The sequence below is a fragment of the Moschus berezovskii genome, chromosome Y (assembly GCF_049115385.1).
Source record: "Moschus berezovskii isolate FMDL1 chromosome Y, NW_MosBer_1.0, whole genome shotgun sequence".
Taxonomy (NCBI): Eukaryota; Metazoa; Chordata; class Mammalia; order Artiodactyla; family Moschidae; genus Moschus; species Moschus berezovskii.
In genome coordinates this window covers 77,900,237-77,918,365 of record NC_142489.1, presented here as the reverse complement: position 1 = coordinate 77,918,365, position 18,129 = coordinate 77,900,237, and positions in this window count along the sequence as shown.

Below are 18,129 nucleotides of genomic sequence, written 5' to 3'. Positions count from 1 at the left end.
AGTCCAACTCTCACATCCATACATGACCACAGGAAAAACCATTGCCTTGACTAGACGGACCTTGGTTGGCAAAGTAATGTCTCTGCTTTTTAATATACTATCTAGGTTGGTCAATAATAGGCCATAAATCTAACCTTGGTAAATTAAAAAAAAAAAAAAATGAAATAATTCCAAGCATCTTGTCTGACCACAACGCAGTAAGATTAGATCTCAATTACAAGAGAAAACCGATTAAAAATTCCAACGAATGGAGGCTGAACAACACGCTGCTGAATAACCAACAAATCATAGAAGAAATCAAAATATGCATGGAAATAAATGAAATTGAAAACACAACAACCCAAAACCTGTGGGACACTGTAAAAGCAGTGTTAATGGGAAAGTTCATAGCAATGCAGGCATACCTCAAGAAACAAGAAAAAAGTCAACTAAATAACCTAACTCTACCCCTAAAGAAACTAGAAAAGGGAGAAATAAAGTACCCCAGCGTTAGTAGAACAAAAGAAATCTTAAAAATTAGGAGAGCAATAAATGTAAAAGAAACAAAAGAGACCATATTACAAATCAAAAAGGCCAAAAACTAGTTCTTTGAAAGGATAAATAAAAATTGACCGAAAAAAAAATTGCCAGACTCATCAAGAGACAAAGGGAGGAAAACCAAATCAATAAAATTAGAAATGAAAAAGGAGAGATCAAAACAGACAACAGTTAAATACAAAGGATCATAAGACTGCTTTCAGCAATTTTATGCCAATAAAATGGACAACTTGGAAGAAATGGACAAATTCTTAGAAAAGTATAACTTTCAAAACTGAACCAGGACCACATAGAAAATCTTAACAGACGAATCACAAGCATGGAAATTGAAACAGTAATCAGAAATCTTCCAGCAAAAAAAAAAAAAAAGGCCAGGTCCAGAAGGCTTCACAGCTGAATTCTACCAAAAATTTAGAGAAGAACTAGCACATATCCTACTCAAACTCTTCCAGAAAATTGCTGAGGAAGTTAAACTTACAAACTATTCTATGAGGCCACCATCACCCTAATCCCAAAACCTGACAAAAATGCCTCGAAAACAAAACTACAGACCAATAACACTGATGAACATAGATGCAAAAATCCTTAACAAAATTCTAGCAATCATAATCCAACAACACAATAAAAAGATCATACATCATGACTAAGTGGGCTTCATCCCAGGAATGCAAGGATTCTTCAATATCCGCAAATCAATCAATGTAATACACCACAGTAACAAAATGAAAAATAAAAACCATACGATTATCTCAATAGATGCAGAGAAAGCCTTTGACAAAATTCAACATCCATTTATGATCAAATCCCTCCAGAAGGCGGGAATAGAAGGAAGATTCCTCAACATAATAAAAACTATATATGATAAACCCACAGAAAATATTATCCTCAATGGTGAAAAATTGCAAGCGTTTCCGCTAAAGTCAGGAACTAGTCAAGGGTGCCCACTCTCACCACTACTATTCAACATAGTTTTGGAAGTTTTGGCCACAGCAATCAGAGCAGAAAAAGACATAAAAGGAATCCAAACCGGAAAAGAAGAAGTAAAACTCTCATGTTTGCAGATGACATGATCCTCTACACAGAAAACCATAAAGATTCTACCGGAAAATTACTAGACCTAATCAATGAATATAGTAAAGTTGCAGGATATAAAATCAACACACAGAAATTCTTTGCATTCCTATACACTAATAATGAGAAAATAGAAAGAGAAACTAAGGAAAAAATTCTACTCACCTTTGCAATGAAAAGAACAAAATACTTAGGACTATATCTACCTTAAGAAACTAAAGACCTCTATATAGAAACCTATAAAACACTGGTGAAAGAAATGAGAGAGGACACTAATAGATAGAGAAATATACAGTGTTCATTGATTGGAAGAATAAATATTGTGGAAATGAATATATTACCCAAAGTAATTTAAAAGTTCAGTGAAATCCCTATCAATCTACCAACGGTGTTTTTCACAGAGCTAGAACAAATAATGTCACAATTAGTATAGAAATACAAAAAACCTTGAATAACCAAAGCAATCTTGAGGTAGAAGAATGGAAATGGGGGAATCAAACTGCCGGACTTCAGGCTCTACTACAAAGCCACAGTCATCAAGACAGTATGGTAGTTCCCTAAAGAGAAATATAGATCAATTGAAAAAAAAAATATAAAGCCAGGAGATAAATCCATGCACCTATGGACACCTTATTTTTGACAAGGGAGGCAAGGATATTCAATGGAGAAAAGACAGTTCAGTTCAGTTCAGTTCAGTCTCTCAGTCGTGTCCAACTCTCCACGACCCCATGAATCACAGCACGCCAGGCCTCCCTGTCCATCACCAACTCCCGGAGGTCACTCAAACTCATGTCCACAGATTCGGTGATGCCATCCAGCCACCTCATTCTCCGTCGTCCCCTTCTCCTCCCACCCCCAACCTTTCCCAGCATCAGAGTCTTTTCCAGTGAGTCAACTCGTCTCATCAGGTGGCCAAAGTATTGCAGTTTCAGATTTAGCATCAGTCCCTCCAATGAACATCCAGGATTGATCTCCTTTAGAATGGACTGGTGGGATCTCCTTGCAGTCCAAGGGACTCTCAAGAGTCTTCTCCAACACCACAGTTCAAAAGCATCGATTCTTCGGTGATCAGCTTTCTTCACAGTCCAACTCTCACATCCATACATGACCACAGAAAAAACCATTGCCTTGACTAGACCGACCTTGGTTGGCAAAGTAATGTCTCTGCTTTTTAGGATACTATCAAGTTTGGTCATAAATTTCCTTCCAAGGAGCAAGCGTCTTTTAATTTCATGGGCTGCAATCAGCATCCGCAGTGATTTTGGAGCCCCCAAAAATAAAGTCTGACACTGTTTCCACTCTTTATCCATCTATTTCCCATGAAGTGATGGGACCAGATGCCATGATCTTTGTTTTCTGAATGTTGAGCTTCAAACCAACCTTTTCACTCTCCTCTTTCACTTTCATCAAGAGGCTTTTGAGTTCCTCTTCACTTTCTGCCATAAGGGTAGTGTCATCTGCATATCTGAGGTTATTGATATTTCTCCCAGCAATCTTGATTCCAGCTTGTGCTTCTTCCAACCCAGCGTTCCTCATGATGTACTCTGCATATAAGTTAAATAAGCAAGGTGACAATATACAACCTTGACGTACTCCTTTTCCTATTTGGAACCAGTCTGTTGTTCCATGTCCAGTTCTAACTGTTGCTTCCTGACCTGCATACAGGTTTCTCAAGAGGCAGGTCAGGTGGTCTGGGATTCCCATCTCTTTCAGAATGTTCCACAGTTTATTGTGATCCACACAGTCAAAGGCTTTGGCATAGTCAATGAAGCAGAAATAAATGTTTTTCTGAAACTCTCTTGCTTTCTCCATGATCCAGCGGATATTGGCAATTTGATCTCTGGTGCCTCTGCCTTTTCTAAAACCTGCTTGAATATCTGGGAGTTCACAGTTTACATTCTGCTGAAGCCTGGCTTGGAGAATTTTGAGCATGACTTTACCAGCATGTGAGATGAGTGCAATTGTGCGGTAGTTTGAGCATTCTTGGGCATTGCCTTTCTTTGGGATTGGAATGAAGACGGACCTCTTCCAGTCCTGGGGCCACTACTGAGTTTTCCAAATCTGCTGGCATATTGAGTGTAGCACTTTCACAGCATCATCTTTCAAGACTTGAAATAGCTCAACTGGAATTCCATCACCTCCATTAGCTTTGTTAGTAGTGATGCTTTCTAAGGCCCACTTGACTTCACATTCCAAGATGTCTGGCTCTAGGTCAGTGATCACGTTATCGTGACTATCCTGGTCGTGAAGATCTTTTTTGTACAGTACTTCTGTGTATTCCTGCCACCTCTTCTTAATATCTTCTGCTTCTGTTAGGTCCATACCATTTCTGTCCTTTAACGAGCCCATCTTTGCATGAAATGCTCCCTTGGAATCTCTAGTTTTCTTGAAAAGTCTCTTGTTTTTCCTATTCTGTTGTTTTTCTCCATTTCTTTGCATTGATCACTGAGGAAGTCTTTCTTATCTCTCCTTGTTATTCTTTGGAACTCTGCCTTCAGATGCTTATATCTTTCTTTTTCTCCTTTGCTTTTCTCCTCTCTTCTTTTCACAGCTATTTGTAAGGCCTCCTCAGACAGCCAATTCGATCTTTTGCATTTCTTTTCCATGCGGATGGTCTTCGTCCCTCTCACCTGTACAATGTCAAGAACCTCCGTCCAGAGTTCATCAGGCACTCTATCAATCAGATCTAGTCCCTTCAATCTATTTCTCACTTCCACTCTATAATCATAAGGGATTTGATTCAGGTCATATCTGAATGGTGTAGTGGTTTTCCCTACTTTCTTCATTTTAAGTCTGAATTTCGAAATAAGGAGTTCATGATCTGAGCCACAGTCAGCTCCTGGTCTTGCTTTTGCTAACTGTATACAGCTTTTCCATCTTTGATTGCAAAGAATATAACCAATCTGATTTCGGTGTTGACCATCTGGTGGTGTCCATGTGTAAAGTCTTCTCTTGTGTTGTTGGAAGTGGGTGTTTGCTATGACCAGTGCGTTCTTTTGACAAAACTCTATTAGCCTTTGCCCTGCTTCATTCCGTGTTCCTAGGCCAAATTTGGCTGTTACTCCAGGTGTTTCTTGACTTCCTCCTTTTGCATTCCAGTCCCCTATAATGAAAAGAACATCTTTTTTGGGTGTTAGTTCTAAAAGGTCTTGTAGGTCTTCATAGGACCGATTAACTTTGGCTTCTTCAGCATTACTGGTTGGGGCATAGGCCTGGATTACTGTAATATTGAATGGTTTGCCTTGGAAACGAACAGAAATCATTCTGTCATTTTTAAGATTGCATCCAAGTACTGCATTTCAGACTCTTTTGTTGACCATGATGGCTACTCCATTTCTTCTAAGGGATTCCTGCCCACAGTAGTAGATATAATGGTCATCTGAGTTAAATTCACCCATTCCAGTCCATTTTAATTGACTGATTCCTAGAATGTTGACGTTCACTCTTGCCATCTCCTGTTTGACCACTTCCAATTTGCCTTGATTCATGGATCTAACATTCCAGGTTCCTTTGCAATATTGCTCTTTACAGCATCGGACCTTGCTTTTATCACTGGTCACATCCACAACTGAGTATTGGTTTTGCTTTTGCTCCATCCCTTTATTCCTTCTATAGTTATTTCTCCACTAAGCTCCAGTAGCATACTGGGCACCTACCGACCTGGGGAATCCCTCATTCAGTATCCTATCACTTTGCCCTTTATTACTCTTCATGGGGTTCTCAAGGCAAGCATACTGAAGTGGTTTGCCATTCCCTTCTCCAGTGAACCACATTCGGCTGTGGTCCATGTGATCAGATCGGCTAGTTTCCTGTGATTATGATTTCAGTTTGTCCGCCCTCTGATGCCCCCTAGCCATACCTACCATCTTGTTTGGGTTTCTCTTACCTTGGTCGTGTAAAATCTCTTCACAGCCGCTCCAGCAAAGTGCAGCCACTGTACCTTACCTTGGAGGAGGGGTAACACCTTAAGGCCGCCCCTCCTGACCTTGAACGCGGAGTAGCTCCTCTTGGCCCTCCTGCACCCCCGCAGCCACCGCCTGTTGGACGTGGGGTACCTCCTCTCGGCTGCTAGGACTGGCCTCAGGCGTGGGGTAGCTCCTCACGGCCACGCCTCTCAACGTGGTGGTTCATTGCGCCGGGGCCGGCGTCTCTCGCGTTGCATGTGCGCCGCCAGGGCTGGCGTCTCTCGTGTCGTGTCTGTGCCACCAGGGAAAATTGGTAAAAGAATGAATCTAGAACACTCCCTATCACCATACAAGAAAATAAACTCAAAATGGATTAAAGATCTAAATGTAGGAGGGAGCACGGGAAGAAGGAAGAGGAATAAAAGGATGGGGCACCCAAGTTCTCCCCCACAAAATCAGCAAAAGAAAATTTGAACGCTGAGTAAATCCCACAGAACAACTTCTGAATACCAGCAGAGAACATCAGGCACCCAGAAAAGCAGCACATAGTCTTCAAAAGGTGGTAGGAAATAGTATAAAAGATAAAAAGAGAGACAAAAGAAGGAGGGATGGAGCTCTGTCCCAGGAATGGAGGCTTAAAACAAACAAACAAAAAAAGAGACAGAGAAACGTTTCCAAACACCTGGAAACATGGGTGAGTCTGCCGATAGCCTTGGAACCTCAGAGAGCCACATAACTGGGAGAAAAAAAGACATAAATAATTAAAACCCACAGACTAAGTGCCCAGAGGAAACTCTCAGCAGAGAAGTGGCGCAGACGCCTGAACCCCCTACTAGCAGGTGGGGGCTGGGCAGGAAGGCGCAGTGACAGTGCTTAGAGAAAGGGCCGGGCAAGAACGCCCCGAGGGCAAGTTGAGGGCGCTAACGGGAGGCAGCTAACCAGGTTGTACCGCAAAAAGCCCCAACCTAAGTCTCCACCAGTCACATTCACAGAACAAAGAACGGAGCAGAGCGAGCTGGCTGCCGGCAGCCCATTCCCCAGTCCCCAGTGAGACTGGCAAGGAGGGCGGCCAGTGCTGGAAGGGGCAGCTGCGGCCCCAGAGAGGCTTCCCATATCAAGCTGCAGGCAGGCTTCCTTACTAACCAAGACTTCTCGGGTTTGGGCCTGTCAATATCTGCCTGAGAAAGTGCACCAGTTGTACACCCAGAAAACTGAGCGGCAGGGTCGGGGTGGGGGGCACGATAAGTTGCAGTGACTGCACTCGCCAAACTCCTGGTCACCTGAGTTGCTCAGACCAGGGAAGGCACAAAACCCAGGCCCAGCCAAGTCTGCGCCTTTGTGGAATAACCGACGACCTGAACTGGAGCCGCTCAGACCTGGGAAATGCACGCAACCCAGCGCTGGCCACAGACAGCTCCCGGCAGAGCAACCCAGAGCCTGAGCAGCATAAACAGGGAAAGAACACACACCACAAGAGGGAGCATTCCCAGGGTAGTTGAGACACTGCGAGCAAATATCACTGCAAGTGATATTTGTTAGCAGCATTCCTCCCTCCCCACAGCATGACTGAAGAGGTGAGCCCGAGGAAAAAAAAAAAAAAAACACAAAAAAACCCTCCACCACCGCCCCCTGGTGTCAGGATGGGAATTAGACACTGAAGAGACCAGCATGAACTGCAAGAATAAGACTGAAAACCAGAGGCAGAGATTTAAGGCCAAATTCTGAGAACACCAGAGATCTCCTGTTCCAGGAAACATTGATTGCTAGGTGCTTATCAAATGCCTCCATACATACACTGAAACCAGGCACCACCCAAGTGTCAACATGTTTCAGTGAAAGACATACCACGGAAATTCTCCAGCAACACAGGAGAATAGCCCTGAGCTTCAACATACAGGCTGCCCAAAGCCACCCCAAATGACTGACATCTCAAACTCATTACTGGACACTTCATGGCACTCCAGAGAGAAGAAATACAGCTCCACCCATCACAACACTGACACAAGCTTTCTTAACCAGGGAACCTTGACAAGCCACTTGTACACACCCACACACAGCGAGGAAACTACATAATTAAGAGAACTCCACAAACTACCAGAGCATGTAAAGTCCACCCAAAGCACAGAAATATAAGCAAGATGAAGAGGAAGAGAAATGCCCAGCAAGTAAAGGAACAGGATAAATGCCCACCAACACAAACAAAAGAGGAAGACATAGGGAAATTACCTGATAAATAATTTTGAATTTTAATTGTGAAAATGATTCAAAATATGGAAAGCAAAATGGAGCTATAGATAAATAACCTGGAGAAAAGGATTGAGAAGATGCAAGAAAGGTTTAATAAGGAATTAGAGGAAATAAAGTGTCAATATACAATGAATAATGCAACAGATGAGATCAGAAACACTCCCGAGGGAGCAAACAGTAGAATAATGGAGGCAGAAGACAGGATAAGTGAGCTAGAAGACAGAATTGTAGAAACAAATGAAACAGAGACAGAAAAAGGAAAAAAAAAATAAAAGAAATGAGGACAATATTAGACACCTCTGGGACAAAGTTAAACACCCTATATTCGAATCATAGAAGTCCCAGAAGAAGAAGACAAAAAGAAAGATCATGAGAGAATACTTGAGGAGATAATAGTTGAAAATTTCCCTAAAATGGGGAAGGAAATAATCACCTAAGTCCAAGAAACCCAGAGAGTTCCTAACAGGATAAACCCAAGGCGAAATACTCAAAGACAAACATTAATCAAACTAACAAAGATCAAACACAAAGAACAGATATTAAAAGCAGCAAGGGAAAAACAACAAATAAAACACAAGGGGATCTCCAAAAGGATAACAGCTGATCTTTCAACAGAAATTCTTCAGGCCAGGAGGGAATGGCAAGACATACTTAAAGTGATGAAAGAAAGTACCCTACAGCCCAGATTATTGTACACAGCAAGGGTCTCATTCAAATATGAAGGAGAAATCAAAAGCTTTACAGACAAGCAAAAGCTGAGAGAATTCAGCATCACCCAAACAGCTCTCCAACAAATACTAAAGAATCTTCTCTAGACTGGAAACACAGAAAGGGTATATAAACTCGAACCCAAAACAATAAAGAAAATGGCAACGGAATCATACTTATCAATAATCACCTTAAACGTAAATGTGTTGAATGCCCCAACCAAAAGACAAAGTCTGGATGAATGGATACAAAAACAAAACCCCCATATATGCTGTCTACAAGAGACCCACCTCAAATCGAGGGACACATACAGACTGAAAGTGAAGGGCTGGAAAAAGACATTCCATGCAAATAGAGACCAAAAGAAAGCAGGAGTAGCAACACTCATATAAGATAAAATAGATTTTAAAACAAAGGCTGTGAAAAGAGACAAAGAAGGAAACTACATAATGATCAAAGGATCAATCCAAGAAGAAGATATAACAATTATAAATATTTATGCACCCAACATAGGGGCACCACAATATGTAAGAAAATTACTAACAAGTATGAAAGGGGAAATTAACAATAAAACAATAATATTGGGAGACTTTAATACCCTACTTACATCTGTGGATATATCAACTAAACAGAAAATTAACAAGGAAACACAAGCTTTAAATGATACAATAGACCAGTTAGACCCAATAGATCTCTATAGGACATTTCACCCTAAAACAATGAATTTCACATTTTCCTCAAGCGCACACGGAACATTTTCCAGGATAGATCACATCCTGGGCCATAAATCTAGCCTTGGTAAATTTAAAAAAATTGAAATCATTCCAAGCATCTTTTCTGATCACAATGCAGTAAGATTAGATCTCAATTACAGGAGAATACCTATTAAAAATGCCAACATATGGAGGCTGAACAACACGCTACTGAATAAATAACAAATCATAGAATAAATCAAAAGAAAAATCAACGTATGCATAGAAATGAAAGAAAATGAAAACACAACAACCCAAAACCTCTTGGACACTGTAAAAGCAGTGTTAAGGGGAAAGTTCATAGCAATACATGCACACCTCAAGAAACAAGAAAAAAGTCAACTAAATAACCTAACTCGACATCTAAAGAAACTAGAAAAGGAAGACATGAAGAACCCCAGGGTTAGCAAAAGGAAAGAAATCGTAAAATTTAAGGCAGAAATAAAAGCAAAAGAAACAAAAGAGACCATAGCAAAAATCAACAAAACCAAAAGCTGGTTCTTGAGAAGGTAAATAAAATTGACAAACCACTATCCAGACTCACCAAGAAACAAAGGGAGAAAAACCAAATCAATAAAATTCAAAATGAAAATGGAGAGATTGCCACCGACAACACAGAAATACAAAGGATTATTAGAGAATACTATCAGCAAATATATGGCAATAAAATGAATAACTTGGAAGAAAAGGACAAATTCCTAGAAAAATACACCTTGCTAAAACTGAACCGGGAAGAAATAGAAAATCTGAACAGACCCATCACAAGCACGGAAATAGAGGAAGTAATCGGAGAGCTTCCAGCAAACAAAAGCCCATGGCCAGATGGCTTTACAGCTGAATTCTACCAAAAATTTAGAGAAGAGCTAAAACCTATTCTACTCAAACTGTTCCGGAAAATCGCTGAGGAAGGGAAACTTCCAAACTCATTCTATGAGGTCACCATCACCCATCCCAAAACCTGGTAAAGACCCGACAATAAAAGAAAACTACAGGCCAATATCATAGATGAACATAGATGCAAAAATACTGAACAAAATTCTAGCAATCAGAATCCAACAACACATTAAGAAGATTATACACCATGACTAAGTGGGCTTTATTCCAGGAATGCAAGGATTTTTCAATATCCGCAAATCAATCAACGTAATACACAACATTACAAAATGAAAAATAAAAATCATATGATTATCTCAATAGATGCGGAGAAAGCCTTCGACAAATTTCAACATCCATTTATGATAAAAACCCTCCAGAAAGTGGGAATAGAAAGGACATATCTCAACATAATAAAAGCTATGTATGACAAACCCACAGCAAACATTATCCTCAATGGTGAAAAACTGAAAGCATTTCCCGTAAAATCAGGAATAAGACAAGGGTGCCCACTCTCACCACTACTATTCAACATAGTTCTGGAAATTTTGGCTACAGCAATCAGAGGAGAAAAAGACATAAAAGGAATACAAATTGGAAAAGAAGAAGTAAAACTTTCAGTGTTCGCTGATGAATTGATCCTCTGCAGAGAAAACCCTAAAGACTCTACCAGAAAACTACTAGAGCAAATCAATGATTACAATAAAGTTGCAGGATATAAAATCAACACACAGAAATCACTTGCATTCCTATACACTAATAATGAGAAAATAGAAGGAGAAATTAAGGAAACTATTCCATTCACTGCTGCAACGAAAAGAATTAAATACTTAGGAATATATCTACCTAAGGAAACAAAAGACTTGTACGTAGAAAACTATACAACACTAGTGAAAGTAATCGAAGAGGACACTCATAGATTGAGAAATATACCGTGTTCGTGGATTGCAAGAATAAATATTGTGAAAATGAGTATACTACCCAAAGTAATTTATATATTCAATGCAATCCCTATCAAGTTACCAACGATATTTTTCACAGAACTAGAACAAATAATCTCACAATTTGTATGGAAATACAAATAACCTCGAATAGCCAAAGCAATCTTGAGGAAGAAGAATGGAACTGGGGGAATTAACCTGCCGGACTTCAGGTTCTACTACAAAGCCACAGTCATCATGACAGTATGGTACTGGCATAAAGACAGAAATGTAGATCAACGGAACAAAATAGAAAGCCCAGAGATAAACCCAGACACCTATGGACACCTTATCTTTGACAAAGGAGGCAAGAATATAAAATGGAGAAAAGACAGTGTCTTCAACAAGTGGTGCTGGGAAAACTGGTCAGCTACTTGTAAAAAGAATGAAACTAGAACACTACCTAACACCATACACCAAAATAAACTCAAAATGGATTAGAGAGCTAAGTGTAAGACCAGAAACTATAAAAATCCTAGGGGAAACATAGGCAACACACTCTCCAAAATAAATTACATCAGGATTCTCCAAGACCCACCACCCAGAATATTGCCAAAATAAGCAAATGGGACCTAATTAAAATCAAAAGCTTCTGCACAGCAAAGGAAACTATAAGCAACATGGAAAGACAGCCTTTAGAATGGGAGAAATTAATAGCAAATGAAGCAACGGATAAAGAATTAATCTCCAAAATATACAACAGCTCCTGCAGCCCAATTCCAGAAAAATAAACGACCCAATCAAAAAATGGGCCAAAGAACTAAACAGACATTTCTCCAAAGAAGACATACAGATGGCTAACAAACACATGAAAAAATGCTCAACATCCCTCATAATCAGAGAAATGCAAATCAAAACCACAATGAGATACCATTTCACACCAGTCAGAATGGCTGCTATCCAAAAGTCTACATGCAATAAGTGCTGGAGAGAGTGTGGATAAAAGGGAACCTTCTTACACTGTTGGTGGGAATGCAAACTAGTACACCCACTATGGAGAACAGTGTGGAGATTCCTCAAAAAAACTGGAAATAGAACTGCCATATGATCCAGCATTCACACTCCTGGGCATTCACACCAAGGACACCAGAACTGAAAGAAACACATGTACTCCAATGTTCATTGCAGCACTGTTTATAATAGCGAGGACATGGAAGCAACCTAGATGTCCATATGCAGATGAACGGATAAGAAAGCTTTGGTACATATACACAATGGAGTATTTTTCAGCCATCAAAAAGAATGCATTTGAATCAGTTCTAATGAGGTGGGTGAAATTGGAACCTATTATACAGAGAGAAGTCAGCCTGAAAGAAAAACTTCAATATACTATACTAACGCACATATATGGAATTTAGAAAAACAATAATGATAACCCTGTATACAAGACAGCAAAAGAGACATAGGTGTATAGAACAGTCTTTGGGACTCCGTGGGAGAGGGTTCAGGTGGATGATTTTGGAGAATGGCATTGTAGCGTGTGTATTATCATATGTGAAATGAATCACCAGTCCAGGTTCAAATCATGATACACGATGCTTGGGGCTGGTGCACGGGGATGACCGGAGGGAGGATATGGAGAAGAGGGAGGTGGAAGAGGGGTTCAAGAGGGGGAATACATGTACACCAGGGGCGGATTCGTGTCAAAGTATGGCAAAACCAACCAATATATTAACGTAAAGTATTTTGATTTCAATGAAATTGAAAAAAAATGATTAAAAAAGGTTATCTTACATGTTAAATGCTTTACATATTTGTATTTGTAAAATATAATTTTTATTAAAGATATGTGTAGTGAAGATAGTAGTATTTTTATCTGGACAGAACTGGAATAAAGATGAAATCATGACCAATGTGAAAAAAGAAAAAAATAAAGACCGGAAACTGTAAAACTCCTAAAGGAGAACGTAGGAAAACCACTCTCCGACATAAATCACAGTAGGATCCTCCATGACCCACCTCCCAGAATATTGGAAATAAAAGTAAAATAAACAAATGGTACCTAATTAAAATTAAAAGCTTCTGCACAGCAAAGGAAACTCTAAGCAAGGTGAAAAGACAGCATTCAGAATGGGATAAAATAATAGCAAATGAAGCAACTGAAAAAGGATTAATCTCAAAAATATATAAGCAAATCCTGCAGCTCAATTCCAGAAAAATAAATGATCCAATCGAAAAATGGGCCAAAGAACTAAACAGACATTTATCCAAAGAAGACATACAGATGGCTAACAAACACATGAAAAAATGCTCAACACCCTCACAATCAGAGAAATGCAAATTAATACCAGAATAAGTTACCATTTTACGCCAGTCAGAATGGCTGCTATCCAAGCGTCTATAAGCAATCAATGCTTGAGAGGGTGTGGAGGAAAGGGAACCCTCTTACACTGTTGGTGGGAATACAAACTAGTACAACCACTATGGAGAACAGTGTGGAGATTCCTTAAAACTGGAATTAGAACGGCCATATGATTCAGCAGTCCCACTACTGGGCATACACATTGAGGTAACCAAAATGGAAAGAGACACATGTACTCCAATGTTTATCTCAGCACTGTTTATAATAGCCAGAACATGGAAGCAACCTAGATGTCCGTCTGCAGACGAATGTATAAGAAAGCTGAGGTACATTTACACAATGGAATATTACTCAGTAATTACAAAGAAGGCATTAGAATCAGTTCTAATGAGGTGGATGAAACTGGAGCTTATTATACAGATTTTCTTTTGTAAAATAGAGATGATCCCAATTCCATAACTATTTTCTGTATCTTAAGAAAAACAATGCCAAAGTTTTCATTTGTGAAATAACCCAAAATTCAATGCATCATGGGTTAAAATCAACAAGGAGATTTTCATAAGTAACATATACAGAGTTTGATATTTAATTGACTAAAATAGTCACCATGATTTTATCAGATCTGAAATAGAATTCCATATATTATGTAGTGTTAATACTGCACATATTTTGATATCTGAAATATACCAAATCAAAGATTTTGTGTGGGGAATGTGTTCACATGTGATGCACATACATTTCAGTCCTTCATGTATGAAAATTTCAGCAGAGAATTTTTATTGTGATATTGAAAGTGTGCTATATTTCATGTGATAATCTGTGACCAGATTTTAAATGAAAAATGTAGAGATTTCCATATTTTGTGGGTATTTTAGTATATGAAATAGAGATAACATTTTCCATATTTGTTACAGAATATCTTGGCCATGATTTCCATATATGATACATGAAAATTTTAATATTTCATTGGAAAAGCAATTCAGAGATTTCTATATGAGATATGGAGACATTTTATATTTCATTAGGAAAACCTGTTCCCAGTTTTCTTTATGTGAATCACAGAAAATTGCATATTTATGTCGGAAAAAAATTAATGCAGATTTTTGATAACAAAACATTCAGAATTTCATATCAGTTCAGTTCAGTCAAGAAATATACATATATATATTATATACATATACATATATATATTATATACATATACATATATACATATGTATACATATATATATATATACATATGCATACAAATATACGTATATATATGCCATTTTTCAAATACGAAATATACAGCATTCTGTATTTCATGAAGGAAAGCGGCACATGGATTTTCAAATGTGAAATCTGAAAGAAACATCAAGCTTTTCCTACTTCATGCAGAAATTTCTGTGTCCATAGTTTCATATGATATACGGAAAATTCCCTACTTTTAATTTAAAAATTTGTCCCCAGATTTTCATATGTGAATTATAGACAGTTTCATATTTCATGTCCTAAAATCTGCACCTAGATTTTCATATGTGAAACAGAAGTTTATCTTTCAAGTAGGACTATCTGGTGTGATTTCAATATATGAAACAGAAATTTCGATAGTGCATCAATAATCACATGTTATTTCACATAAGAAAATGTATCCCTAGAATTTCATATTTGAAACATAAAATATTTCATGTCATTTTTCATGTCCATATCCCAGGTAAAAATATTTTTATACAGATTTTGATGCATGAAATATTGAAACTGTCAAAGTTTCAGAGGAAAGTTCTGTACCAATACTTTCATTAAAGAAGTAGACAAAGTTCCATAGTTAATGCAGGAATATCTAATTGTTCTATAGACATAAATAGATTTCAATGTTTCAAGTTCGAAAATTTTATCCCAATTGATATATGTGAAATACAGTTGCTGGTGATATTCTGTCAGTCATGTCCAACACTTTGCAATACCATGGACGGCAGCGCTCCAGACGTTCTTATCCTTTACTGTCTCCAACATTTTGCTTAGACCTATGTTCATCGAGTCAAGTGATGCTGTCCAACGATCTCACACCCTGTGGCCCACTTCTCCTCCTGTCCTCCATCTACTCATATCAGAGTCAATAATTATTATTATTTTTTTAGTGACAAGGCATAACCTCAATCTTTTCAAATGTATTATTTCTTCACAACAGGGTAGCCAAAGTATTGGAATTTCAGCTTCACCATCAGTCTTTCCAATGGATGTTGAGGGTTAATTTCCTTTAGGATTGATGGGGTTGATCTCCTTGCTGGACAAGGGTCTCTCAAGAGCCATCTTTAGCACCCAGTTGCAAAGTCTCAATTATTTGGCACTCAGCCTTCATTATTGTGAAACGAGTACATCTGTACATGTCTACAGGTAAAACCATAGCTGTGGCCATATGGACCTCTGTTGCCAAAGAGATGTCTCTGCTTCTCAGTACATTGTGTCTAGGCTTATCATAGCTTTTCTTCCCAGGAGCAGGGGTTTTTAATTTCATGGCTGTAATCACTGCCCCAGAGATTTTGGAGCTGAAGTAAACTATCCCTTTTGTAATTTTTACCCTTTCTATTTGCCAAAACAATACTAGTTTTGTCCAGCCTCATGTCATACAACAAGTTCCACCATCCCCGTTGCATCAGGTATGTCCTGATTCTCTGTTTTTACATTCTAGAACCCTATAATTAAATGGACTTCTTTACTCTGTGTTATTTCTAGAAAGACTTGCAGGTCTTCCTAAAACCATTTAAGATCCCTGGTAACATAGATCGTGAAGGATTGAGAAGCAGAGACTTCCATTTTTCAGGTAGGAAACACTGCACCCAGATGTTCATATTCAAGAAGGAGAACTCCTCATTCCTTGTAGGAAAAATAACTCCTGATTTTCATCTGTGAAGTGTAGAAAATTCCATATGTAATGTAGAAAAAAAATCTTCACCAAATTTTCATATGTAAACTGTAGAGAACTGATATTTCAGCTAGGCATATAGACTTTGATTTGCTATGTGAAATAAAAGGCTTTTCGATTTTACTCATTTTCTCTCATAAGGGTGGTGTCATCTGCATCTTTGCAGTTATTGATTTTTCCGTGCAATCTTGATTCCAGCTTCTGCTTCATGCAACTCATATTTCTCATGATGTGTTCTGCATATAGTTAAATAAGTAGGGTGACAATACAGCCTTGACCTACTTCCATGCCTTGTTCTAACTGTTGTTTTCTGACCTGTATACAGGTTTCTCAAGAGACAAGTCAGGTGGTCTGACATTCCCATCTCTTGGAGAATTTTCCACAATTTATTGTGATCCAGAGTGTCGAAGGCTTTGGCATAGTCAATAAAGCAGAAATAAATGATCTGGAACTCTCTAGTTTTCTCAGAGATCCAGCAGATATCTGCAATTTGATCTCTGATTGTTCTGCCTTTTCCAAAACCAGCTTGAACATCTAGAAGTTCACGGTGCACATATTGTTGAACGCTGCCTTGGAGAATTTTGAGCATTATTTTATTAGCACTGAGATGAAGGCAATTGTGTAATAGTTTGAGTGTTCTTTGGCATTGCCTCCATTTGGGATTGGAATGAAAACTGATCTTTTCCATTCTTTGGCCATTGCTGAGTTTTCCAAATTTGTTGGAGCAGCGAGCTGTGGCTGTGTGGCACTGGAGCAGCCAGCTGTCAAAAGAAGATATCCCACATCCAACATAAGGAGCAGAGGCTGTCCTCTGCTGTAGGAGCAGTGAAGAGATACTCCACGATGAAAGTAAGATAATCCCCAGTAGATGGTAGGTGCTGAGAGACGGCATTCAAGGGTAGAAAGACAGAAACCACCATCACAGAAACCTAACCAGTCCATCACATGGACCACTGCCTTGTCTAACTCAGTGAAACTAAGACATGCTGTGTAGGGCCACACATGAGAGGCATCCATACATATTCACTGGGGAAAAAAACCTGCTTTGCGTATATGGACCTTTGTTGACAAAGTGATGTCTCTGCTTTTAAGTATATTGTGTCTAGGTTTGTCAAAGCTTTTCTTCCTGGGAGTGAGAGTCTTTTATTTTCATGGCTGTAATCACTGTCCCCAGTGATTTTTTTGCCCAAGAACACTGTCGCTGTTTCCATTTTTAAGCTTTCTATTTGCAAAACTCTACCTTTAGCCTTTGTTCTGCATCATTTTGTACCCCAAATCCAAACTTCTCTGTTACTCCACATAGAGCTTGACTTCCTGTATTTACATCACAGTCAGCTATGGTGAAAAGGACATCTATTTTTGGTGTTAATTTTATAAATTCTTGGAGGATTTCCTAAATGTATGATAGTTCCATGATGGCTTTGATGGTAAAGAATTGAAATACAGAAACTTGTATTCTTCATCTACAAAATCTACACCCAGATTTTATACAAAATTAGGGAATTCCACATTCGCAGTAGCAAATATAACCACCCTGAATTTCAAATGAGAATTATAGAGAATTCCAACTTTCAAATAGAAATGACACCTAGATTTTCATATCTGAAATCTAGAAAATCATATAGGAAAAACTACACGTAGATTCTTATATGTGAAATATAGAGAATTTATATTTTGTTTAGAAACATTGCCGTTGATTTTCATATTTGAAATATAGGAATTCCATATTTCAAATAGTAAATCAACATCTGGATATTCAATGTGATACAAGAATTTCATATCACATGGAATACATTTATGTATCTAGGGTTCATTTATTCATAATTTTTTATCATTTATTTATTACTTA